The 26,327-nt window shown below is 36.9% G+C and overlaps 1 pseudogene; it reads left to right on the top strand.

The window, feature by feature from the left end:
• The first annotated feature begins 1,314 nt into the window (after window positions 1-1,314).
• Window positions 1,315-17,643, top strand: LOC102140700 (dipeptidyl peptidase 3 pseudogene; annotated as a pseudogene).
• Window positions 17,644-26,327: the final 8,684 nt, after the last annotated feature.

The following is a 26,327-nucleotide window of genomic DNA, read 5'->3' as shown; positions in this document are numbered from 1 at the left end:
TGGCTCTCTGAAAACAGTACACCCAATGTTTTTCACCCGTGTCTCTTTTTCGTATGTAACATATCTGGAGGCAGCAAAACTAATAAACCAACATTAACATATTTGAGGTTCTTACAATGGGAAGTTAGGCAAAGTTTTGCTTTGAAACAACATGAACTTATATTCTGATATTATTCCTTTAAACATATGTATGGGTACTGTGTTTCAGCATCACTAATACGGCTCAGAAAGTTATTGTTACATATGAGTGCATGATTATCTATTTAAAGTATACATTTATATTTTTGACATATCCTGTATACTATGCTTGATTCTTGAAATAAGTAAACACTTTGTGTTTTTTCTATAATAAGACATTTTGAAAATGATGCTTCTAGACTAACAAGTTCTATCAATACCAAACAATATAGCAGGACACCCACCAAGAATCTGATGCTTGTGTTTCTAAAAGACATTGTTCAGTTAATGACATGTTCTGCATGAAGGCTGGGATCCAAGCAGCCCACTTAAAAAAGAGTCTCTAAGATTTGAAGCCCGTATTATTTCTCACAGGCTTGGTTTGCCTGCCATTTATAATTTCCAGTTATTGCTTCCTTAATTGCCTGGGCATAACCTTATATTTGGTAACATTTTCCTTTTTCTCTTTAGGGCTTTAAATGATTTGCACATATCATCTTTAATTGACACCTCAGTGTGACATCAGCAAAATAGAAAAGATGGATAGCACAATCCACAGAACATTTTCCTTACAACTACATTTCTAATACTTTGTAAAACAGATTAGCCGGACATACTTGGTTTTCAGCTTTCCTCGGCAGTATTTTCCAAGAAGCTGATTCTAGTGTTCAAATTGGCTGGTGCACTAAATCAATAAACAGATTCTTAACTTCAATCTAAAAATCAGCAAATGAGGTTCACACAGGGAACACTTTTCTTTATGTGAATTTTGATAGTAAGTGGCAGAAGTTGAGAAAGTATAACCCATCTCACGTTTTGGAGATAATTGAGATAGAGAGCCGATATTAGCATCATGTAGTTTTAGAGCTTCTAGCAAACTTAGATATCAAAAGACTAGTACTCTCCTACTTAGTACAGAATACCCTGAAGCCTGATAGCTTTCTCAGAATCATAGTATTTCTAATGGTATAGCTGAGGCAACAATTCAGGTATTTCAATTGCTGATCCTGTGGGTTTTTCACCACATCAAGCTCTTTTGTTTCAGACCTCAATCTAATATAATTAAGGCAGATGTTATAAATATATGATTGCCAGATAAACACATCACACCATTTTCTTATGAGAGAAGGATACTGAATGATTAAGCTGTTTTACAGAATAAAAGAAGGGAGAAAAGACAGTTCAGGTTATCAAACAGGTAAGAGAGACTATAAAGGTAACTTAAATCACTAATCTCCCCCTTTCCTTGTTCCCCACTCATCTTATGTTTGCATCCCTTCTACTATAAAATGAATATGTGGTCATGGAAGTTATACTTGAATACCTCTGGTGATGGAGAACTTAATATTTTGCAGACATGTATTTCCATCTGACAACCCAAATCAATTTCCTTGAAATTTCTTTCCTTGCAGCAACAAACTTGTAGGTTATGTAATGTGAAATGGAGATAACCACTTAATGTTTAGTTTTTTTACTCCTTCTGTAATAGAAAAATATGTCAAAATCAGATATAAGGACAAATAATTTATTGTCCTTTATGATAAAACATGCAAACCCAAAAAGCAAATTAAAATTTGTTTTAACTTTTAAGTATAGCAATTGCATTAGACATTCTATTAGCCTTACATGATAGCCTTGAAACATATATACTTGTGGAGATATATGTATATGTATGCAATCAAATTAAATAAGCATCTCACAGCATCAGTAGAATTTAGAGCCAAAGCTGAAGTTCTTTTCTAACCGTACAATGTCACTTACCTTTAATAGTTTTGGACCAAATAATAATTACTTCAGTGTAAGAAAAATTCAAGAGTCTTATTTACCTCCCAGTAAAGCATCATTTATCTTGATCTGTTCAATGGTAAAATAAGGCATTCTATAGAAGTTACAGACAGATGAGCGATAAGTGTTAGCGTGAATGAAAACCATCTCAAGGCAAAAATGCGGAAGCCATACATAATAGAACAGGTTGTTTATGGAACACAATCAATGACCTTGTCTTGAATTCTGTGTTTGAAAGAGAAATGTTTTTAGCAGAAGCTTCAACCAAAGACCATTATTTGTCTATTGCCACCACTAAACTTTCCATGGATGCAGAGTTGGATTTAACTTCGAGTGAATCAGATTTCACCCTTTAGTTAGCACTGATACATACAGTATCATAAATACAAAGTCTTCAAGTACTTTCTAATATTACCTTTTATGGCAATACTTTTTAAAATTTAACTTATTCTCCTAAATTTATTTTTTCTATATCTAAATATAAATACACACATGTAGATCAATTGGTAGAAATGCTCTTTTCATATATATGTGAGTGCATGGGTATATGTAATGATACATAACACTTCAGTATTATAAATTCACTTCATTATCGTATGTACAACAATGGGCTATGGTTCTGACTTTAAAAATGAGCAAAGTAATCCACCATATCTCAAAACAAGCAAACAAACAAAAGCTATCTTCTCTTCTTCAAAATGATAAACCAATATGCAATATGATGTGCAAGGGTTTTCCTTCCTTCCTTCCTTCCTTCCTTCCTTCCTTCCTTCCTTCCTTCCTTCCTTCCTTTCCTTCCTTCTTTCTTTTTTTTGACAGGGTCTTACTCTGTCTCCCAGGCTAGAGTGCAATTGCAATGGCTCAATCAGCTCACTGCAGCCTGGGCTCAAGCAATCATCATTCCTCAGCCTCCTGAGTAGCTGGGACCACAGGCACTTGCCACCACACCTGGTTAACATTTTTATTTATTGTAGAGACAGGGGTCTTGTTATGTTGCCCAGACCGGTCTCGAACTCCTGGCCTCAAACAAGCCTCCCAACTTGGCCTCCCTCCCAAAGGGCATGGATTGCAGACATGAACCACCGCACTTGGCCTACTCTGCAGGTATTTTAATAAGCAAAACCAATTTATAGCTATGAATATTTTTTGTATCCCCAAACTACAGGTAGAGCAAAAACACTCATGACTAACTCCTCTAGTGTACTAAAGCCAACTCATACCAGATTATACGAGGTGATTGTCACATTTTGAGAACTTTGGGGAGCCTGTTTCTAAACAGAGATATTATTAAAAATTAAATTATAGAAACTTACAACTAAATAACATTAAAAACATAGGAAAGAAATGCTCAGAACTCATAATTTCTAATTATTTTCCTACCATTTACTGTTGCTTAGTGCTTGTGGTTATTAATGTCTATTTTATCTGCATAGTGGAAACCCTATATAATGGTGTGCTTCGGCCCAATCTTCCTAATATCTCTTTCATGGACATCAATTGATGTCTTAAAATAAACCACAGTGGGTATATCTACAGCACAAAAATCAACTACAATTTATGTCTCCTGTCCCCAGTTCTAGCTGTCTCTTGCTAAACATTTATCAACACATCACTGATAACTCTGAATGTAAGGAAATGTAGCTTAATGGCTCACAATGCAGGCCTCCAAATTTGTGTGCTCTTGTTCATTTTTCTTTAAACTTGTAGTGGCATCAGTTTCTTCATCTGTAAAACGGTTTACAAGTCTCTTGGCAGCACTTAACACTGTGTCTCTACTGGAACATAAAGTGACCGATGAATGCTAATTGTAATCACTATCAACCATGAGAGGCAGAAATTAATTATAGAATGGACTGTGTTGGAGTTAGTTTTATGTTCAAGAGATTCAGCAAAATAGACAAATTAGATTTTTTCAAATTTTGATTTTTTTACATATAATTATCTCTCAGCATCCAAATTAGAGGCAGAACCTAGTTGCATGCTGAGAAAATTATGGAAAGTAGTGTTTTCATATTTATAGAAGGCTAACATTTGCTTTCCTAATATTGAATTCTTTATTTCTTTCATAGTTATTTTTTACTTTGATAAATACTTTGTGTAAATATAATTTGATCAAATATTCAGCATGATCCAGTGGAAACATTTTGTCATTGGGAAGAACTAAAATTTGATATCGATTCTGTCCCAGCTTACTGCATCCACCAAGTCAAACCGTTTAAGTAATCTGGCCTCCAATTTCCTTATATTTTCATTGAATAAGTTTGGATTAGCAGCCGAATAATTTTTTTTGAATAAAATCTTCTGTAGAAACTTACTACATTCAGTTTGGATAGTGCTTAAGATGATGGACCAGATACATGTACCTACTTTCTCTCTCTCAAAATCCCAGAAAAGAATATAAAAACATAAGTATACATGAAAAGTAATGGAAAATATCAAAGCAACATCAGCACATTAGAAATTTAGAGAAATCTTATAAAGTAGAAAACATAGAGGGACAATAATCCGATCAGAGAGTAACATAGCCAAAAACATGCAGAAGCCAACTGTACAGATAGGAACACAAAACTCATGGTAAATAAGTACAATGAACAGAATGTTCCACAACAAATTTTGCAAAAATTCACTGGAAACCCCATTTTAAACAAATGTATCCTTCTGAGAGTGCTTGCAGCTTAATGGTTAAGGCTTAAGCTCTGAGCATTATTCATTCATTCATTCATTTATTCTGGTCTTTTTTGAGAGTTTTTTTTTTTTTTCTTTTTAAGAGGAAGTCTAAGTTTAGTAATTGTTTCAGGCATCTTCCCTGTCTCTGGCATACATCCTGTAATGATTCTAAAAGGGAAGGTCTGTGGGCAGCGAATATTCCGTGTCCTTGCATGTCTGACACTATCTTATTTCTCATTCAGATTTGGATAACACTTTTGTTATATCCAGACTCAAAGTCATTTTTCCTCAAAACACCGAGGACATTATTCCCTTGTCTTTGTGCATCTGGGCTGTCAGTAAGAAATATGATATATCAATCTGATTCTTATCCACTTGTAGCTACCTTTTTTTCCCTCTTTCTGGAAGATTATAGGATTTTCTACTTTTCTTGATTTTAGGTTTTACTATTATTTTTCTATCAGTGGGACTTTTTATCCCGTTGAGCTCTCAGCACTAGTTTCAGTATGAGGGCTCAGTTTGCTTTCTTCCATCTGTCATACTACCATATTATCTACTATTTCCTTAAATATTGTTTCTCCTCCATTTGTTTTATTCTTTCCTTGTAGAATGTCTCTTCAGTACGTGTCAGAATTCCCTTATATAATTTCCATATCTCTTAACTTTAATTTTAGACGATTTTATTGTTAAATATAACATATAAGAAAAAGTAAGAAGAACTCATGTCCTTGCTTTTTTTTAGTTCTGCCACCCATGTGTGCATTCCTAAACGGGATAGCTTAAGTTTTCCTCTTTCTGCACTTTATATAAATAGAAACAAATGGAATATATCGTTTTGTTTTCTCCTTTATTTACTTAATAATATGTTGTAAGATTCATCCATATTATTGTGTGTTCACCTTCATTTATTTGCATTGCTTTATAGCCTACCATTGTTGGCTACAATTTACTGTTGACTGGCTTCTGCATGGTTTTTAGTTTGGGATGACAAGCAATGCTGCTTGTATCATGCACAAGAGTATTCACACCTCTAGATCAGTAATTCTCAAACTCTAGCATATAAGAATCACCAGGAGGACTTAGCTTATTGCTAGTCCCCCACCCTCACAATTTCTGTTTAAGTAGCTCTGGAGTGAGACCCCAAAAATCTGTATTTCTAAGAAGTTTGCTAGTAATGCTGATTCTGTGTGAACTGTCTCATACAATGAGGCTTCATTTATTTAGCTTATCTTTAATGTAGCACAAAAACTCTGTAATTGGACACATGTTGTTGAGTTTATTTTTAGATAGTTGACACTTTTAATGCAATTGTAGATGGTGGCAGCTTTGAAGTTTAATATTCTGTTTTCTAAGCGTATATAGAAAAATAATTGCTTTATTTATACATTGATTTTGTATCCATCAACCTTGTTACACTGTTACTAATTTTAATTCATTTATCATAGATTTTTAAATATTTCCAACATGCCAACTATATCATGTGTGGATAATGGCATTTGGATATTTTTTCATCATTTACACATTTTTTTCTCTTTGTTGAACTAACTTCAATATTCAATAAAACGTTAAATAGAAATGATTATTGCAGACATTCTAGTCTTGTTGCTGTGTTGTTGTGTTTCCATTCGTTTATTTGTAGTGCTTTATACCAATGTCATATAATGAAACAATATGCATGTTTCACCAGTAAGTATGATGATTACAATAGTGTGTTTGTTTGTTTATAGATACCTTTTGTTTTAGGCTAAGAAAGTAAATTTTACTTCTGATTTTTAAACAATTATTTTTTAAACTATGAATTGATAGTTGATTTTTTTCTAACTATTTTTCACCTATTAATACAGTGATTTTTATCTGGTAATCTATTAAAGCAGTGGAAAACGTTTGTTGATCTTTTAATGTTGAACTCGTCTTCATAATTAAATTTGTACACACACGTGCACAAATACACAATTTAGATTTAGCTGACTATTGTATTGCTCAACGAAATGCATAGAAACTCATGAATAAAAAAAAATTGGCCAACAGTTACTTCTTCAAATGTTATCTTTGACAGGTTTTTGTATCAAGGATATGCAGGTAAAAGAAATATTAGTTGAGGAAAGTGCTCTGTGTTTCTATTCTTAGGAAAACTATGATACTCTTGAGTAAGATTGGAAGTATGCTTTCCTTAATGCTTGGTTGATTTCACTAAAGAGCGACTTTAGGGTGTGTGTGTGCACATCTGTGTATATGCTTATGTACAAAAATTGTATGCTGACATTTTAATTATTATAACTTTCAAGCATACAAAGTTGAAAATTCTTACAGTGACTACCCTTCTACCACTTAAAATATTACTGTACTTGTTGTATTATGTATTTTTAAACGCTTTTGAACTATTTAAGTTTTCTAATTTTCTAGAGTTAGGTTTGGTAAATTATAAGTTTTTGATTTTATTCAAATCTTCAAAAGTTTTGTAAAACCTTTTTTATGACAATGTTTTATTATCTGTTAAATATATACAAAACCTGTAATAGCTACAGTAATATTTGATTTTTAAATTTTTCTTGTGGCTTTTATTTCCACTCTTTCTCTCTTTTTTTCGTTCTGTCTTTCCTTATCTTTCCCAGTCTCTCCAGAATTTTCTTAATTTTGATATTTGTTTAGAAGTACCAGTGTTTGGCATTGTTAATCTTTTTCTACTGTGCATATATTTTATTTCATTGGTTTATTATGTTATCTTTATTATCATCTTTCTTTAGCTCTTTTTTGGACTTATTTTGCACATCTTTTTCTAATGTATTAAGATAAATGCTGAGCTCATTTTTATCAACCATTCTACTTTTCTTTCATATGCATTTAAGTCTATGGGTTATCTTTTATATATTGCTTTTCCTGCACTAAACAATTTTGAATAGTGTTTATTATAATTCACTTCAAATCATTTTCTATTATCTATTATCATCTCTTCCTAGATACATTGTTTCTATGGTTTAAGTTGGACATTTAATCCCTAAATCCATATGTAAATGGCATTTGGAGGTGGAGCCTTTGGATTAGATAAGGTCATAAGGATGAGGTTTCTTTTGTCTGTTTTATTCTATTTCTTTCTTTTTTTTTTTTTTTTTGAGACGGATTCTCGCTCTGTCGCCAGGCTAGAGCACAGTGGCGCAATCTCGGCTCACTGCAACCTCAACCTCCTGAGGTCAAGTGATTCTCCTGCCTCAGCCTCCCAAGTAGCTGGGACTACAGGCGCCCGCCACCACACCCAGCTAATTTTTGTATTTTTAGCAGAGACGGGGTTTCACAACGTTGACCAGGATGGTCTCAATCTCTTGACCTCGTGATCCACCCTCCTTGGCCTCCCAAAGTGCTGGGATTACAGGTGTGAGCCACTGTGCCTGGCCCTTCTTTTGTATTTGTTGCGATAATTTATGTAAAGTTCAGAGTGTAAAGCCACCATGATAACATTGGTAACTCTAGTACCATATGAAAACTAGAAAACTGATGTTGATACAATTCGTAAAATTACTTCTATGCCTTCTTATCCCAGATGTTGATTAGTGTAACCACCCTTACAATCAAGATACAGAAATTGTCCATCATGGAATGAAAAAGCACTTCATTACTGATCCCAGTGTTTATTGATACCACAGTGTGTATGTGTGTAAGAGATGGGGAGCTTCTTAATTCCAGGCTGGGCTGAATATCCTCCCTTCCCTCTTTGCCTTTTGTGATCACCTTGAAGGAAGAAGGTAGGTACCACATAACTGTGAGATAAACATAAAAATCTGAGCTCTCTACTTGGCCTTTACTAGTGGAGTTTGGGATGCAGTCCATGGAATTTGGTTAAAGCAGGGCAATTACTATCTAAAAGTTTTCTGTCTTGTTACGGTTTTTCTTTTCCTGGACCTTTGGCTAGAGAGAACAGACTTTCCTTGGGGCTTTGTTTGCACTCTTTTGTGTTTGCAGGTTTCCATGTGCTACAGCAGGTAATCTGGGATATATTCAACCAAAAAAATAATAGTAATAATAATCTGCATTCTTTTCTTCACCTTTCAGAGTGTTCTCATGTTTGTTTTATATATCATGTCCCTAGTTTTTAGTTGGACTTAATAGAAAGAATAGAGAAAAGTTCATCCACTCTATTTTTTCCTGGAACTGAAAGTCCATATACATTTGTTTATAAAATGTATTTCTTGTATTAACCAGGGAAATAAGCCCAGAAAAAAAAATAATAAAAAGCATGCGTGTTAGGAAAAAATAAAGAAAGAATGAAAACTGCCCATCCACAGACAACATGATTATCTATGTAGAAAATCCCAACGAATCTATAAAGAAATGAATTCCTAGAACTAGTCGGCTTAGCTAGTTTTCAAGTACAAGGTCAATACATGAAAACCAATCTTATCTTTATGCACTACCTATGTAAAATTAGAATCTAAAAATTACTTAAAAATGAAATATCATACAATTTCATATAAATACAATAACCTCCAAAAAATGTGTAGTTATACTTCTCACAAAACATGTATGCTATCTGGATGCTGAAAATTACAAAATGCCTATGAAAAAAACAAATGAATATCTAAATATAAGGAGCATTTTATCATTTTAATTGATTGGAGACCCAATTTGTTAAAGATACTAATTCTTTTCAAAATGTTTTATGGATTTAATGTAATATCTATCAAAATTTAAGCAAATTTTTTTCAGATATAGACAAGCTGATTCTAAATTTATAAAGAAAGGCAAAAGAACTAGAATAGCTAAATGAATTCAGAAAGATAAGAATAAAGTTGAAGGAATCATACTGCCCATTTTAAGACTTACTAAAAATCTGCAGTAATCAAGTCAGTGTTGTGAAAAGAAAATAAATCTTGGGGCCCCAAAATCACTAAGCTAAAGGGCAAAGTCAAGTTCAAGCTGGGAACTGCATAGGGTAAACCTGCCTTTAATTCTATTCCAAGTCACCCCTCTGCTCACTGAGATAAATGCTTATCTGATTGCCTACTTTGGAAAGGCAAATTGGAAACTCAAAAGAACGCAACCGTTTGTCCCTTATCTACCTATGACTTGAAAGCCCCCTCCCCACTTCAAGTTGTCCCGCCTTTCCGGACTGAACCAACGTTCATCTTACACGTATCGATTGATGTCTCATGTCTTAAGGATTACATGTTAAACCTTAAGTCTTGTTATGGTTTTTCGTTTCCTGGACCTTTGGCTAGAGAGTTTAACAAAAAGGTTTAACAAAAAAGTTTAAAACCAAGCTCTACTCAGACTACCTTGGGCACATGTTGTCAGGATCTCCTGAGGCTGTGTCCCAGGTGTGAATCCTTAACTTTGGCAAAATAAACTTCATAAATTGACTGAGATCTCTCTCAGATATTTGGGGTTCACAGTGTGGTGTGGTGAAGGCATAAACACATAGATAAAAGAAAGACAACAGTGATTAAAGAAAGAGCACAAATGTGGCTGATTATCTGACAAAGGTAAAAAAGCCATTCAATGAATAAATAATAAAGTCTTTTCAACAAATGGTATTGGAACAATAGACATCCAAAGGCAAAAGAAATGAATCTCACTCTAAACTTTACACCTTATATAGAAATTATGTCAAAAAATATAAAAGAAATTGATTCAAAAATCTAAAACTAAATTGCAAAAATGTAAAATGTTTGGAAGGGACATGGGAGAGTATCTATGTGACCTTGGGTTTGGTTGATGAGTTCTTAGACATAATATCAAAACCATAATTCATAAAAGATTAAAATGGTCAATTGAACTTCACCAATTTTTCTAAACTATTGCACTGTGAAAGACTCCGATAAAAAATTTAAATGACAAGGCACAGAATGAGAAAATATTTTCATTTTACTTATGCACAAAGAATTGAAATTTACTGTATATAAAGAATATTCAGAACTCAATAATAAGAAAATACACAATCCAATTTAAAAATTAGCAAAAGACATGAGCAACCACTTCAGCAAAGAAGAAATAAGGATGACAAAGAAGAGGTTCAACTTTAATAGCCATTAGATAAATGTAAAATGAAACCATGATGATATTCCATTGTACAACCATTAGAATGGCTTACATTTAAAAAGAAAACGAAAAACTAAAAATATGAAGTGCCGTCAAAGATGCAGAACAATTGTAGCTCTCAAAACATTGCTGACAGGAATGCAAAATGGTGCAATCTTTCTGGAAAGGTTTGGTAGTTTCCTAGACTGGCAAATGTATAATTACCATATGACCCTGCAATCCATCTTCTGGATATCTACCCTAAGAGTTGAAAAATTATGTTTACAAAATAACCTCTACATAAATGTCCACTATTCCTAATTGCCAAAAAGTAGAAACAATCCAAATGTCCTCCAAGGGCAGATAAACAAATTGTGGCTTGTGTATTCATACAATAGAATACTATTCAGCAAGGCAAAGAAATCTGCTTTTGAAATACACAAGACTTTGGATGAATCTTAAAAGCATTATGCTGTGTAAAAGAAGTCAATCTCAAGACGTTACATACTATGTGATTCCATTTATATGTCATTCTTGAAAAGCCAAATCTGTAAGAACTCAGAAGCAGTCAGAGGTTGTCAGGAGTTGTGAGAGATGGAACAGGGAGACTTTGGAGGGAGATTAAACTGTTTTGTATTTCACTATGATGGTGATAACATTAATCCACATATGTACCAAACAAAAAACTGTGATGCCACAGGAGGAAAAAGTCAATTCTATTACAACATGCTCTTTAAAAGTAATAAAATATTTATTTCTTAATTCTCAAATATACTGGGATATTTTTGGTTATCTATTTTTATTAGCTTAATTAAATTGTGATTGGGGACATATTTTATAATGAAATCTGTTCATTAAAATTAATGGAGATATCATTTATGGCCACTATATTATCAATAGTTTTAAATAATCTGTGTATATTGAAAAAATGCCTATTTATAAATGTTAAATACAGGGATCTGGGTCTTTCATTAGACCAATTTGTTACTTAGGTTGATCAATGAATGTCTTTATTGATTTTGTTGTTGTTGCCTCTCCTAACATTTACTGCGAAAGGTGGTATAATTTTGTATAATTATTTTCTTTTGTAAGTATTTTAGGCAATGCTATTAAGTGGCATACACAGGTAAAATTGTATGGCTATGTGACATATGGTACCTTTTATAATTAGAGAGTAATCCTTTTATATCTAGTTTTATAATTTAAAGTTTTTATATTAAAATATTTGCACTAGCATTATTTTATTAGGGTTTACATGGTATATATTTTTCTATGTTTTTACTTTTAGCCATTCTATTTTAAATGACTTACATAAGTAGCATATATTTAGTTTTTTTTTTTCAATCTGCTAATATTGTCATTTAACTGGAGAATTTGGGCCTTTCATATTCAATGTAAGTTTTAATATATTTAGACTTACATCTGCCTCTTTTGGTATTTGTTAATATACATATTCTAGCCTGCTTTTCTCTTGTTTTTTAACTTTTATGGCTGATTATTTTAATCATCTCATTTTCCTTTTCTTGTGCAGAATTTATGTATTTTATTCCTTTTGTTTTAGTGATGATCCTTGAAATTGCAATACACATAATTAAATTATCAAATGTGCATATGCTTTGACCAGGAAATATTATTATCAAGAATTTATTTTCAGGATTAAGAACAGAGGTACAATAAAATCTTCATCACGATACTCTTCAATATGCTAAAAAATTAAAAAAAATTAAATATTCAACTTCAGGTTGTTGGTTGTAAATAAAACTATGCAATAAAGTAATCTGCAGTCATTTAAAGTAATACTTCAAGAGAAAAATTAATGACATAACTACTTTCACAATATAGCATTAAGCAAAAAAGAAAAGGAAAAATCCAATAAAATATCATTGCATGTGTATGGACATGCACATATATATATGTGAATATACTTGAGTATGTACTTATTTGTCACAAAAAGATCATATAAAAATATTGCTAATAGTAATTATAGCATGGTGGTGAGATTATAAGCAAAAGCAAATTTATTTAGTTTATCAGTATTTCATATATTTCAAATGAAATTTTTGTATCAGCAGAAACATAGAACAATATTATGAGGAAATTCAGAACACAGTGTTTACAGTAAGAATTTAAATGAAAAAATTAATTCTAGTATCTCTATGATTATAGCAAACTAGAAATTGCATATACATATGAAAATATCTTCTAAAGAATGCAGAAGAATTAAAACGGTTAATTTGATATAGTTTTCAATTGTGTAACCATTTTTTTCAAAAACAATTGTTTTTTCTTTAAAAGATGAAAGCACAAACTTCACTGAGAGAGACTCTGATGACAGGTCAAGCCATAGAAGAGGAAATTATATAGATCCAGTATAATTTGTGTTCAAATATAGTTTCTCACTGCACATATCCAGTTGTGTCTGTCAGATACAAACTGTTATTGCTATCATTAGCCAACAAGTAAATCCCTGATAAATGAGCATGCCAGAGGGTGCCCCTTCAGTCATCTTTGGCACAGCCCTGCCATTAATCTAAGGAAAACTTTTTCTGTGATCTTGGAGCCTTACTCATATTTTGTGACCTTGAGCTACAGGCTCCGACATTGCACTAAGACCAAGGATTTGAGGGTTTCCTCACTGACTTTGACTTCAGGCTGACACACCGTTGCAAATTATTTCACCTGCCACCATGTAAGTTCCTTTTCCGTTACAAGCACACTCTCCTATACGCACAAATGTAAACACACCCAAATTATTCTCAGAAGTAAAAAAATATATGGAAAGAAAATAGAAAGAAAAAATTCTTTGGGAATAGATGTCACATGAAACAACCTTTTTCAGTTTTGTGCTTTTGCTCATTGGTATGAGAGATGGTGGTGTGGAGGTAGACTACTTCTAACATTCTGATTTGAGATCTGCTTGTTAAAATAATAATAATAATAATAAAGAGCTTACTCATGGATTTCTTGTTTATCCTCAGAATTACCAGTTCATTATTTAAAAGAAGTACATCCTGATTTTTTAGTAGAAATTGACAGAGAAAAAACGTTGTCCATCAGTGGACATTATTATCTATGCATTACTTATCTGATTAAAAAAAAATTAAGCTGGGAGGATGAGGTCCCTGCAGCCCTGACCTCGGCAACTCCTCTTTCCCATGTCCCCTCTCTTCCCCATCAGGGAATCACCACCTATTTCTATGGGAATTGTACCATGGAAGATGGCAAACTGGCCCAAGACTTTCTGCACTCACAGAACCTCAGTGCCTACAACACCTGGCTCTTCAAAGAGGTCCACAGAGAAGTGAAGCCCCACTACGAGGTGCGGCTGTCTTCCGTGCTCGGCACAGAGCCTTCCCTGGACTCCGACGTGACTTCCAAGCTGAAGAGCTACGAATTCCGGAAAGTCCTTTCCAGGTGACCCGGGGGAACTACGTGCCCATCCTCCAGAAGGTGGTGGAGCAGCTGGAGAAAGCCAAGGAGTATGCAGCCAACAGCCACCAGGAGTAGATGCTGGCCCAGTACATAGAGAGCTTCACCCAGGACTCCACAGAGGCCCACAGGAGGGGCTCCCGCTTCTGGATCCAGGACAAAGGCCCCATCGTGGAGAGTTATATCGGGTTCATCCAGAGCTACCGTGACTCCTTTCGTTCCCGAGGAGAATTTGAAGGCTTCGTAGCTGTGGTGAATAAGGCCATGAGTGCCAAGTCTGAGCGGCTGGTGGCGAGGGCAGAGCAGCTGCTGAAGGAGTTGCCCTGGCCCCCAGCCTTGGAGAAAGACAAGTTCCTCACCCCCGACTTCACCTCCCTGGATGTTCTCACCTTGGCTGGCTCTGGCATCCCTGCCGGCATCAACATCTCCAACTACAATGACCTGAGACAGAAGGAAGGCTTTAAGAACGTGTCACTGGGGAAAGTGCTGGCTGTGGCCCGCGCCATGCAGTGGGAGCAGCTCACCGTTCTGGAGGAGAATGACAAGGACCTGTACATCCTCTGGAAGGGGCCCTCCTTCGATGTGCAGTTGGACCTGCATGAGCTGCTGGGCTATGGCAGCGGCAAGCTCTTCGTGCAGGATGAAAAAGGAGCATTCAACTTTGACCAGGAGACAGTGATCAACCCAGAGATGGGAGAGCAGATTCAGAGCTGGTACGAAGCGGGAAGACCTGGGACTGCAAGTTCAGCACCATCGCCTCCAGCTACAAAGAGTGCCGGGCTGAGAGCATGGGCCTCTACCTCTGTCTCCACCCGCAAGTGCTGGAGACCTCTGGCTTTGAGGGGGTTCACGCGGAGGAGGTGATGTGCCTGTACTGGCTCAACATGGCTCAGGCTGGGCTCCTCGCTCTGGAGTTCTACACACATGAGGCCTCCAACTGGCGGCAGGCCCATATGCAGGCCCGCATTGTGATCCTGAGAGTCTTACTAGAGGCTGGCGAGGGACTTGGTACCATCACTCCCACCGCAGGCTCCGACGGGTGCCCGGATGCCCGGGTCTGTCTCGACCACAGCAAAATCCAGTCTGTGGGCCAGCCTGCCCTAGAGCGCTTCCTGGGGAGACTTCAGGTGCTTAAGTCCACAGGGAATGCAGCTGGAGGATGCGCCCTGTACGAGAGGTATGCGGCTGTCACTGATGTGCCCACCCGAGGGCTTCTTCACCCTCAGGGACATGGTGCTGCTGCGTAAGGAATCTCGGAAGCTCATCGTTCAGCCCAACATTCGCCTTGAAGGCTCAGATGTGCAGCTTCTGGAATACGAGGCCTCAGCTGCTGACCTCATCCGACCCTTCTCTGAGCGTTTCCCAGAGAATGGACTTGAGTTGGAGGACATCCTCACACAGCTGGCAACAGTCGACGCCCGATTCTGAAAGGGCCCCAGTGAGGCGCCATCTGGCCAGGCTTGTGGAAGATGTGTGTGGCCTCTCCCCCAACTCCATCAAACCAAGGCTGCAAGTGGCCCTCCATTCGCGTGTGTATTTAGGGGCTAGGAGAGGGGGAGGGGCAGGAGCTTGGACCTTGGTACTACCTCAGCTGAGGGTGGTGACATTAACCCCTTCCATTTGTCAGCACCTTCCAGCTTGCCAAGTGCTTCCCCTCTGTGATCTCATTTCATATGCACTGCCATATGTGGAGTGAGCAAGACAGAGCTCACTAGCCTGCCTACCAGATGAAGAAATGGCAGTTCTCAAAAGTCACCGGTCTAGATCCTGCAGATGGCATGTGACAGCTAGGGTTCAAAACATTCTCCCCAAATCCAATGCTCCTCACGTATTACTTTTATAACCAGACAAAGAAATATTAGAGACAACCACCAAAAAAAAATTAAAAATAAATAAAACAACGAAATACCTTCCTTGGTGAAAGGGCTCCAAGGAGATCCCAGTGATTTTCTATGTCCTAGTGTCCACTGATTTTTGTAATTCCCTCCCTGTGATGATTATTATGTGTCTAGGCTATAGTGCCCCACTACTTAACCAAACATCAATCTAGATATTGCTATAAAGGTATTTTGTAGATGTGGTTAACGTTTATAATTAGCTGCCTTTGAGTAAAGGAGATTACTGTGGACAACATGAGTTGGTTTTGTTCAATCAGCTGAATGTGTTGAGAACAAAAAGCTGAGATGTCTCAGAGAAGAAAAAAATTCTACTTCAAGACTGAAGCTTCAACTTCTGCCTGAGTTTCCAGCTCATCAAACTACCTATGGGTTTCAGGTTTAGAAACCCACACGGTTTTTTGAGCTAATCCTTAAGGTAAATCTCATGTATGTTCTATTGTCTCTGGAGAACATTGGCTGATAAACTCCCCTTGAGCATGGGAGAGACTTGTATCTTAATTCTGACTGATAGAGTATGGGAAAGGTGATAGCATGTCACTCCTGTGATTGCATTGTATTTTATAAGATCCTGTCATAGCAGACTAGAAACAAAGTCTTCCCTTGTGGGCTTAATGAATTTATGGTTATGTTGAAGAGGCCTACATAACAAGTAATTTCAGTGGAGTCTATTAATCATGGGCAATTCTGGGACCCGAGGGTGGCCCCCATATGGCAACCAGTAAAGACAGGGCCCTAAATTGCATCATCATACCTTCTACTAATAACCCAAATGAAGGAGGAAGTTCATTCTTCCTCAGCTGAGCCTTCAGATGAGCATACATGTTGGCTCTCATTTTGACTGCAACCTTGTGAGACCCTGAGAAGATGACCAAGCTAAGCTGTGCCTTGCCTCCTGACCCATGGAAACCAGGAGATAATGCTATCAGCTGCTAAGTTTGAGACAATTTGTTATGCAGCAATAAAAAAAAATTAATCCACCTTCCAACACAGAAGAGATATTTTTATGAATAGAATCTATTAGTGTTAATCAGTTTTGATACTTTTTTAACAAAGAAACCCCTTTTTATAATATATAATATTAACATAGGACTTTAACTTAGTTTTCAAATGCCATAAAAATATGTGTGTATGCTGTGCTATAAAAGAGGGTGATAAGAGAGATACGGAGATAGGAAGATGTAGCAAGAAAGATGCAGATGGAGGATGCAGAAAGAGGAAAGGATAATTAGTAAATGTGAAATTAATCATGTCAGACTAAAGAAATGACTTTATATACTACAACTCAGACCAAAATGGCATTTAATTGACATAGATTCTGTAAAATATTCTGTTGAGAAATGTTATTACTTTAGCAAATGAGCCAAAATATGTTGTCCAGAAAAGTAAAATTTTCAAAAATTAACAACAAAAACATGTAAATGTGCTGAGTGCAGTGGCTCACGCCTGTAATCCCAGCACTTAGGGTGGCCAAGAAAGGTGGATTGCTTGAGCCCAGGAGTCTCAGACCAGCCTGGGCAACACGGTGAAATTCCATCTCTAAAAAAAAAAAAACTCCAAAAATTATCAAGGCATCGTGGCACACTTCTGTAATCCCAGATACCAGGAAGGCTGAGGATCACCTGAGCTTGGAACGTCAAGGCTGCAGTGAGCTGTGATCTTGCACTGTTATCTAGCCTGGGTGATGGAGTAAAACACTGTCTCAAAAAAAAAAAAAAAAAAAAAAGTAAGGAAAGAAGGAAAATATACACCTCAGCTTTTTGGAAAAGATTTATATGTACTTTAAAAAAATATTCATTGAATTTTGTTTTTCATTTAGAACTGTATATAATCATAAGTAAGCAAAACAATCCAGTGTCAAATAGACTTATTAAAGAATCTTACTTTATTTTATTTTTAAGAATTTTTTCTTAGGCATGGGGTGATATAGTTTGGATATGTGTTCTCACTCAAATCTCATGCTGAATTTTAATCTCCAGTATTGGAGGTTGGGAGTGGTGGGAAATGATGAAATCATCGGTGTGGATTTCTCATAAATAGTTTACCACCATCCTTTTGGTGCTGTTCTTGCGATAGTGGTAACTTATCATGAGGTCTGACTGTTTAAAAGTCTATGGCATCTTGCTGTCTCTGTTGCTCCCCATGTGACATGCCTACTCCCCCTCTGCCTTCCATGATGATTGGAAGCTTCTTGAAACTTCCCCAGAAGCAGATACCGCTATGCTTCCTGTATAGCATGCAGAACTGCAAGCCAATTAAACCTCTTTTCTTTATAAATTATCTGATACCAGGTATTTCTTTCTAGCAGTGCAAGAATGGCCACTAGAACCTTTTCTGGAAAAATGGTGGATAGGAAGTGGGACTAACTTATAGCTCTCCCTGGGATGGACAGAGCAGCATATGGGGATTCACATCGTGAAGTTTTGTTCCAAGAACTACCACAGGAACATGTCAGAAAAGCCAAGAGAATCACTGAAGGAAGCAGCTTGCCACTGCAGGCTCTGTGAGACCTCTGAAAACCAGTGAGTGTGCAAAGTGTGAGGGGGAATGTTCACCCCCAAGCACACATCCTCACTGGGGAACCTGAATATCCAGATCACAAGAGAGGGATTTGGCCTTGCCTGGAGCTGAGATAAATGTAGAGAGCCAAGTGAAATATGCGGGTAGAGGAAGCACAGGAAGAGCCGTGTGGGTACTCACAATCCCCAGGGAAGCCATTCCTGACTTTGTCTCCCAGTGGTCCTTGGAGAGGGCTTCCAGCCAGTGAAATTGAGGAAAAACCACAGGGAGAAGAAAACTTCCAGCTAAAGTTTGTAACAACTTCGAGCAAACATGAAGTTTTCTAGACAGAATCCAGGGGAGGAGGTGAACAGGGAGTGCAGATACAAGCACAGAAACGGCAGCAGGCAGGGAGGCATGAAACCTGAAAGCCCTGCTTGCTTTCTCAGAGGGGAGGCTTGTATCTTGGGGCAAGTTTTCAGCCCTGCTCATTGGCTGCCTGGAAATAAACTAGGTGCTGCTGGGGGGACATGATGGCAGTGAGACTGGCCTTCTGGGCTGCATGGAAGCTGGGTGACACCTGTAATTGGTGGCTTTTCCCCACTCTCCTGGTGACCTGTATGAAGCAGCAGAAGCAACCAAGAGTCCCCTGAGAACATAACTCCCTTGGCCTCAGAACTACACCCCCATCCCCCACAGCATCCACAGCAAGCCCCACCAAAGGAGAGTCTGAGCTCAAACATGCCTAACCCTGCCCCCATCTGATGGTCTTTCTCTACTCACCCTGGTAGCTGGAAATAAAGGACATAATCTCTTGGGAGCTCTACGGGACTGGCCACTGCCTGAGAAACCAGAATACTTATCCAGGTGATCCTAGGGCAAGCTTGTGTTCTCTCTACATTACCACAGCTGATGCTCTCTTGAAAGCACCACCTCCTGGCTGGAGGCCAACCAACACAAAACTAGCTCACTAAGCAAACATAAAGCCAAGGACCTCCACAGAGTCCATTTCACTCCCCTGCTACCTCAATTGGAGCAGGCACTGGTATCCATGGCTGAGAGACCTGAAGAAATATCACATCACAGGACTCTTTGCAGACACTCCCTAGTACCAACCAGAAGTCCTTTAGCCTGACTGAGTGGCTAGACCCAGAAGAGAAATAACGATCACTGCAGTTCAGATTTTAGGAAACTCCATCCCTAGGGGAAGGGGGAGAGCATTACAAAAAGGGAATACCCCATGTGACAAAAGAATCTGAACAATAGCTCTTGAGCCCCAGATCTTCTCTCTGACATACTCTACCCACCTGAGAAGGAACCAGAAAAGCAATTATAATAATATGACAAAACAAGGTTATATAACACATAGAAAAGATCACACTAGCTCACCAGCAATGGATTCAAACCAAGAACTCCCTGAATTTTCAGAAAAAGAATTCAGAAGATCTATTAAACTACTCAAAAAGCACCAGAGAAAGGTAAATACCAACTTAAAGAAATACAAAAAATACAGGATATGGACAAAAAAAAAAAAAAAAAAAAAACTCCAGAGAAATAGATAGCATAAATAAAAAACAATCACAGCTTCTAGAAATGAAGGACACACATTAGAGAATTGCAAAATACTCTGGAATGTCTCAGCAATGGAAATAAATAACTAGGAGAAAGAACTTCAGAGCTTGAAGACAAAGCTTTTTGATTAACTGAATCCAACAAAGACAAAATAAAAAGAACCCAATCTGACAAAGACAAAGAAAAAATGAACAAAATCTCCAACAAGTTTGGGATTATGTTAAATGACCAAACCTAAGAATAATTGGTGCTCCGGAGGAAAAAGAGAAATCTAAAAGTCTGGAAAACATCCTTGAGGGAATAATTGCGGAAAACTTCCTTGGCCTTGCTAGAGATGTAGATATCCAAATACAAAAAGCTGAAAGTGCCCAGGCAATTCATTGCAAAATAATTATCATCTAGGCACATAATCACCAGGTTATCTAAATGCAAGATGAAGGAAAAAATCGTTAAGAGCTCTGAGGCAAAACCATCAAGTAACCTTTAAAAGAAAACCTATCATATTAACAGTAGATTTTTCAGAAGAAACTCTGCAAGCTAGAAGGGATTGTGGTCCTGTCCTAGCCTCCTTAAAAAAAGAATTATCAGCCAAGAATTTTGTATCCAATCAAATTAAGCTTCATAATGAGGAAAAATACAGTCTTTTTCAAATAAACAAATGCTGAGAAAATTTGCTACTAGCAACACAGCACTACAAAAACTGCTAAAAGGAGCTCTAAATGTTGAAACAAATCCTAAAAGTACACCAAAATAGAATCTCCTTAAGGCATAAATCTCACAGAACTTATAAAACAATAACACAATGAAAAAAAAAATAAGGTATTCAGGCAACAACTAGCACAATGGATAGAATAGTACCTCAATTCTCAATACTAATGCTGAATGTAAATGACCTAAATGCTCCACTTAAAAAATACAGAATGGCAGAATGAATAGTGATTCACTGGCCAAATATCTGCTGCATTTATGAGACTCATCGAACACATAAATACTCACATAAACTTAAAGGGGTGGAAAAAGATATTCCATGCAAATAGACATCAAAAGAGAGCAGGAGTAGTCATTCTTATATCAAACAAAAGATGCTTTAAAGCAAAAACAGTTAAAAAAAGACATTATATAATGAATAAAGAACTAGTCCAACAGCAAAACATCATAATCCTAAATATACATGCACCTAACCCTGTAGCCCCCAAATTTATAAAACAGTTATTACTAGACCTAAGAAATTAGATAGCCAGCAACACAATAATAGCAGGGAATTTGAATACTCCTTTGACGGCACTAGACAGGTTATCAAGACAGAAAGTCAACAAAGAAACAATGGTTTTAAGGTATACACTAGAACAAATGGACTTAACAAATATTTACAGAATATTCTACCCAACAACTGCAGAATATACATTTTATTTACCAACACATGGAACATTATCCAAGCTAGACCATACGGTAAGCCACAGAACAAGTCTCAAGAAATTTAAGAAAATCAAAATTATATCAAGTACTCTCTCAGACCACAGTGGAATAAAATTGTAAAACAACTCCAAAAGGAACCATCAAGCCCAGGCAAATACATGGAAATTAAATAACCTGGTCTTAAATGATTGTTGGGTCAACAATGAAATCAAGGTGGAGATTTAAAAATTCTTTGAACTGGATGATAATAGTGACACAACCCATCAAATCTTCTGGGATACAGCAAAAGCAGTGCTAAGAGAAAAGTTTATAGCATTATACTACCTACATCAAAAAGTCTGAAAGAGCACAAATAGACAATCAAGTTCACACCTCAAGGAACAGAGAAAGAAGAACAAATAAAACCTAAACCCAACAGAAGAAAATAAATAACAAAGATTAGAAAAGAACTAAATGAAATTGAAACAAACAAAAAAATACAGAAGATAAATGAAACAAAAAGCTGGTTCTTTGAAAAGATAACAAAATCGATAGATCATCAGCAAGATTAACCAAGTAAAAAAAGATCCAAACAACCTCAATCAGAAATGAAATGGGAACTATTACAACTGATACCACAGAAATACAGAGGATCTTCAAGGCTACTATGGACACCTTTACACACCCAAGCTAGAAAACCTAGAGGAGATGGCTAAATTCCTGGAACTATACAACCCTCCTGGATTAAACTAGGAAGAAATAGAAACTGAACAGATCAATAACAAGCAGCAAAATTAAAATGGTAATTTTAAAATTGCCAATAAAAAAAAGGCCAGGATCAGACAGATTCACATTTGAATTCTATCAGACATTCAAAGAAGAATTGGTACCAATCCTATAGACACTATTCAAAAGATAGACAAAGAGGAAATCCTCCCTAAACCATTCTATGAAGCTAGTATCACCCTAATATCAAAAACCAGGAGCAGACACAACAAAAAAAAAAAAAAAAAAAGAAAGAAAGAAAGAAAAGAAAACTACAGACCAATATCTCTGATGAACATAGGTGCAAAAATCCTCAACGAAATACTAGTGAACCAAGTTCAACAGCATATCAAAAAGATAATCCACCATGATCAAGTGGGTTTCATACCAGGAATGCAGGGAGGGTTTAACATATGCAAGTCAATAAATGTGATACAGTTCATAAAGAGAATTAAAAACAAAAATCACATGATCATCTCAATAGATGCAGAACAAGCAGCACTTGACAAACTCCAGGATCCTTTTATGATTAAAACGCTCAGAAAAACTGGCATAAAAGAGACATTCCTTAAGGTAATAAAAGCCATCTATGACAAACCCACAGCCAACATTATACTGAACAAGGAAAAGTTGAAAGTGTTCCCCCTGAAAAGTGGAACGATAAAAGGATGCCCACTTCTATTCAACATAGTACTGGAAGTCCTAGCTAGTGCTATCAGACAAGGGAAAGAAATTAAGGGCATCCAAATCAGTAAAGAGGAAATCAAATTGTTGCTGTTTGCTGATGATATGATTGTATACCTAGAAAACAGTAAAGACTACTCCAAAAAGCTCCTAGAACTGATAAATGAATTAAGCAAAGTTTCAGATAAAAAATTAATGTACACAAATCAGTAGCTTTCCTGTAAACCAACAGTGACAAAGCTGAAAGTCAAATCAAGAACTCAATCCCCCTTTATAAAAGCTGCAAAAAAATAAAATACTTATGAATATACCTAACCAAGGAGCTGAAAGACCTCTACAAGTAAAACTACAAAACACTGCTGAAAGAAATCATAGATGACATAAACAAATGAAAACACATCCCATGCTCATGGATGCATAGGATCAATACTGTGAAGATGACCATACTGCCAAAAGCAATCTACAAATTCAATGCAATTCCCATCAAAATGCCACCATCATCCTTCACAGAACTAGAAAAAACAATCCTAAAATTCATCTGGAACCAAAAAATAGCCTGCATAGCCAAAGCAAGAGTAACCAAAAATAACAAATCTGGAGGCATCACATTACCTGATTTCAAAGTATTCTATAAGGTCACAGTCACCAAAACAGCATGGTACTGGTATAAAAATAGGCACATAGAACAATGGAATAGAATAAAGAACTCAGAAATAAACCCAAATGCTTACAGCCAACTGATCTTTGACAAAGCAAACAAAAACATAAAGTGGGGAAAAAAACACCTTATTCAACAAATGGTGATGGAATAATTGGCAAGCCACATACATGTAGGAGAATGAAATTAGATCCTCATCTCTCACCTTATACAAAAATCAACTCAAGATGGATCAGGGACTTAAATCTAAGAAATGAACTATAAAAATTCTAGAAGATAACATCTAGAAAAACCCTTCTAGACATTGGCTTAGGCAAGGATTTTATGGCTAAGAACTCTAAAGCAAATGCAATGAAAACAAAGATAGAGGGGCGGAGCAAGATGGCCGAATACAAACAGCTCCAGTCTCCAACTCCCAGCGTGAGCGACACAGAAGACCGGTGATTTCTGCATTTTCAACTGAGCCTCTGCTGCTGATACCCAGGCAAACAGGGTCTGGAGTGGACCTCAAGCAATCTCCAACAGACCTACAGCTGAGGGTCCTGACTGATAGAAGGAAAACTATCAAACAGGAAGGACACCTACACCAAAACCCCATCAGTACATCACCATCATCAAAGACCAGAGGCAGATAAAACCACAAAGATGGGGAAAAAGCAGGGCAGAAAAGCTGGAAATTCAAAAAATAAGAGCACATCTCCCCCGGCAAAGGAGCGCAGCTCATCGCCAGCAACGGATCAAAGCTGGATGGAGAATGACTTTGACGAGATGAGAGAAGAAGGCTTCAGTCCATCAAATTTCTCAGAGCTAAAGGAGGAATTACGTACCCAGCGCAAAGAAACTAAAAATCTTGAAAAAAAAAGTGGAAGAATTGATGGCTAGAGTAATTAATGCAGAGAAGGTCATAAACGAAATGAAAGAGATGAAAACCATGACACGAGAAATACGTGACAAATGCACAAGCTTCAGTAACCGACTCGATCAACTGGAAGAAAGAGTATCTGCGATTGAGGATCAAATGAATGAAATGAAGCGAGAAGAGAAACCAAAAGAAAAAAGAAGAAAAAGAAATGAACAAAGCCTGCAAGAAGTATGGGATTATGTAAAAAGACCAAATCTACGTCTGATTGGGGTGCCTGAAAGTGAGGGGGAAAATGGAACCAAGTTGGAAAACACTCTTCAGGATATCATCCAGGAGAACTTCCCCAACCTAGTAGGGCAGGCCAACATTCAAATCCAGGAAATACAGAGAACACCACACAGATACTCCTCGAGAAGAGCAACTCCAAGACACATAATTGCCAGATTCACCAAAGTTGAAATGAAGGAAAAAATCTTAAGGGCAGCCAGAGAGAAAGGTCGGGTTACCCACAAAGGGAAGCCCATCAGACTAACAGCAGATCTCTTGGCAGAAACTCTCCAAGCCAGAAGAGAGTGGGGGCCAATATTCAACATTCTTAAAGAAAAGAATTTTAAACCCAGAATTTCATATCCAGCCAAACTAAGTTTCATAAGTGAAGGAGAAATAAAATCCTTTACAGATAAGCAAATGCTTAGAGATTTTGTCACCACTAGGCCTGCCTTACAAGAGACCCTGAAGGAAGCACTAAACATGGAAAGGAACAACCGGTACCAGCCATTGCAAAAACATGCCAAAATGTAAAGACCATCAAGGCTAGGAAGAAACTGCATCAACTAACGAGCAAAATAACCAGTTAATATCATAATGGCAGGATCAAGTTCACACATAACAATCTTAACCTTAAATGTAAATGGACTAAATGCTCCAATTAAAAGACACAGACTGGCAAACTGGATAAAGAGTCAAGACCCATCAGTCTGCTGTATTCAGGAGACCCATCTCACACGCAGAGACATACATAGGCTCAAAATAAAGGGATGGAGGAAGATTTACCAAGCAAATGGAGAACAAAAAAAAAGGGGGGGTTGCAATACTAGTCTCTGATAAAACAGACTTTAAACCATCAAAGATCAAAAGAGACAAAGAAGGCCATTACATAATGGTAAAGGGATCAATTCAACAGGAAGAGCTAACTATCCTAAATATATATGCACCCAATACAGGAGCACCCAGATTCATAAAGCAAGTCCTTAGAGACTTACAAAGAGACTTAGACTCCCATACAGTAATAATGGGAGACTTCAACACTCCACTGTCAACATTAGACAGATCAACGAGACAGAAAGTTAACAAGGATATCCAGGAATTGAACTCATCTCTGCAGCAAGCAGACCTCATAGACATCTATAGAACTCTCCACCCCAAATCAACAGAATATACATTCTTCTCAGCACCACATCGTACTTACTTCAAAATCGACCACGTAATTGGAAGTAAAGCACTCCTCAGCAAATGTACAAGAACAGAAATTATAACAAACTGTCTCTCAGACCACAGTGCAATCAAACTAGAACTCAGGACTAAGAAACTCAATCAAAACTGCTCAACTACATGGAAACTGAACAACCTGCTCCTGAATGACTACTGGGTACATAACGAAATGAAGGCAGAAATAAAGATGTTCTTTGAAACCAATGAGAACAAAGATACAACATACCAGAATCTCTGGGACACATTTAAAGCAGTGTGTAGAGGGAAATTTATAGCACTAAATGCCCACAAGAGAAAGCAGGAGAGATCTAAAATTGACACTCTAACATCGCAATTAAAAGAACTAGAGAAGCAAGAGCAAACACATTCGAAAGCTAGCAGAAGGCAAGAAATAACTAAGATCAGAGCAGAACTGAAGGAGATAGAGACACAAAAAACC

This window comes from Macaca fascicularis, chromosome 15 (genome assembly GCF_037993035.2).
Source record: "Macaca fascicularis isolate 582-1 chromosome 15, T2T-MFA8v1.1".
In the NCBI taxonomy this organism is placed as follows: domain Eukaryota; kingdom Metazoa; phylum Chordata; class Mammalia; order Primates; family Cercopithecidae; genus Macaca; species Macaca fascicularis.
Note: the sequence above shows the minus strand (reverse complement) of the source record. Positions and strands in the feature narration are given on the sequence as shown.